This window comes from Oncorhynchus kisutch, linkage group LG16 (assembly GCF_002021735.2).
Source record: "Oncorhynchus kisutch isolate 150728-3 linkage group LG16, Okis_V2, whole genome shotgun sequence".
NCBI lineage: Eukaryota > Metazoa > Chordata > Actinopteri > Salmoniformes > Salmonidae > Oncorhynchus > Oncorhynchus kisutch.
In genome coordinates, this window is record NC_034189.2 from 15386182 (window position 1) to 15388386 (window position 2205).

Below are 2205 nucleotides of genomic sequence, written 5' to 3' on the forward strand. Positions count from 1 at the left end.
TTCCTTACGATGTTTTAATTGTATCAGCCAGGAAAACAGACAGCATGGCCCCCCTCTATCATAATCACATTCATATCCCTCCAGTCACAGAATCACATTAATGATACCTGAGAATCTAGATGTGCCTGTTATACCCACTAGAGGACGATAGAGCTCCACCGTCTATTTTTACAGTCAAGACGTGCATGCCAAATGGCACTATATAGGACTATAGACAAGAGCCCCACGAGCCCTGTTCAAAAGTAGTGCACTAATTAGGGAATATGGTGCCATTTTGGATGTTCCAAGTTGTGAGAGGTGAAGGGTGGAGTCCTCCGGTGCTCGCAACACTGTTATAGGCCACCACTGTTATAGGCCAGTATGACTAGACACTCTCATATGATAATATCATTTATCATGGCACACTGCGCCATGATGGTTCAACAGTGTATAGTCACATGGATGTCGTAACCCTTTAGTGAAGGCATGGTGAAGTCCCATCAAGTTTTAATCTTGTGTGTTAATTAGGGGTTCAGCAGCAAAGCTGGTGAAACCCTGTTGTGTTTGTTGCCGTTCATTATTGTTTTTCATGCAAGCTCATTGTTCCATAGCGGCCATATTGTTTCAGCTAGAGTTTTGAAAATAGTGCTTTTGATGCTATTTACCGAATTTGGTTCAGATCGGTCCAGCGGTCCAGTTGATTATTGTTATTAATATGTTCATTTTTCTGCCGTTTCGGTGGGAAATAAGCAAATTCCAGTGAGATTAAAAGGCCCAGGATTGTGCAATTTAGCAACATGGTAAAGTCCCAAGGGCCACACCCTCTCATGCAATATCATGCCAATTGGCCACATGGTGTCGCTTTAACAAGCAATAAAAAATGCAAAGTTTGAAAGATCAGCCTCTGCACCCCGTTTGACCTAGATTCATGAAATTTTAGTTTAGTTTCCTCACATTGAACAGATTTGCCTCAAGAACCCATAAAGTCCACCCTGATGGATTCTCCATCATTTTGAATGTTGTCAAAAAACACTTCAAATGCTACTCTGGCACCGAATGACCGATCTTTGCAAAACTTGATATATGGCATCTATGGACCAAGGTCAGTTAACACACTATAACCCAGGCTAGTACATCAAACAACATGGCCGTAATGGACCAATAAACATTCACGTGGGCGTGGTTTGTCAAATAAATGTATATAAATCAGTCACATATATTTGTATTGTAACGAAACTTGGTACACATGTTCCAAAAAGTGTGAAGAGTGAACATAGCTCAGCACATTCATATTGACCACATGGTAGCGCTATAACGGGCACATTTTTATATCTCTTGATCTGTTTGACTCAAAGTGATGAAATTTGGCACACACGTTCAAGGATAGTCTAGCTAACCTGTAAAATATGGTTGAGTTTGTCCACATTGTGGTACTGTTGGACAGGTAAAATCTTTTATTCAAGCTCATTGCCTCATAGCGACCATACTTTTTCAGCTAGTTTTGGAAAATGGTGATGCTATATACCAAATTGTGATGCTATATACCAAATTCATAGCCGCTATATACCAAATTTGGTTCCTATCGGTCCAGCAGTTCTGGAGAAGATGTTTAAAGTAGTCAACATCATTGAAAATGGTCCAAAATACATCAAAAGCAAATAATATTGCATGATCAGTTTGATTTTGACTTCTGATATTTGGCAAGCATTTCAAATAGTACAGAATTAACTCGTACTAGGGCAATGTGTCCAACTTGTCCTAATGGGGGCACATTGGGCACACAGCTGAACTCCGGCAATGCTGCTTGCAGCTTTAATCTTATGTTGTAACCCTACATATAATTGAATGCATCTGAGAGTAGGACTGCTGATCTAGGATCTGTTCTTATGTAACACACTTGATTCGGTCAGGGTCATGTGATGAGGTAGCCCCGCCTACAAATGTCAAAACTAGTGATGAACCCAGGTTCATGTTCTGTGTGATACATATAATATCTATTATTCATTATGATCCAAAAGGAAGAACTGATCCCAGATCAGTGCTCCGACTCCGAGAGGTTTTGTGGATATGGGCTCTGGTTCCTCTCAAGGTTTCTTTCTTTGTGTTCTGTCTTTTTCTTGACCTCTGTCCCCCTTCCATCCTTCTCAGGTACTGACTTTGAAATAACAACACTGTAAGAGAGCATTAGAGAATGACACAGGACTCACAAAAAGAAATAGTCAAACC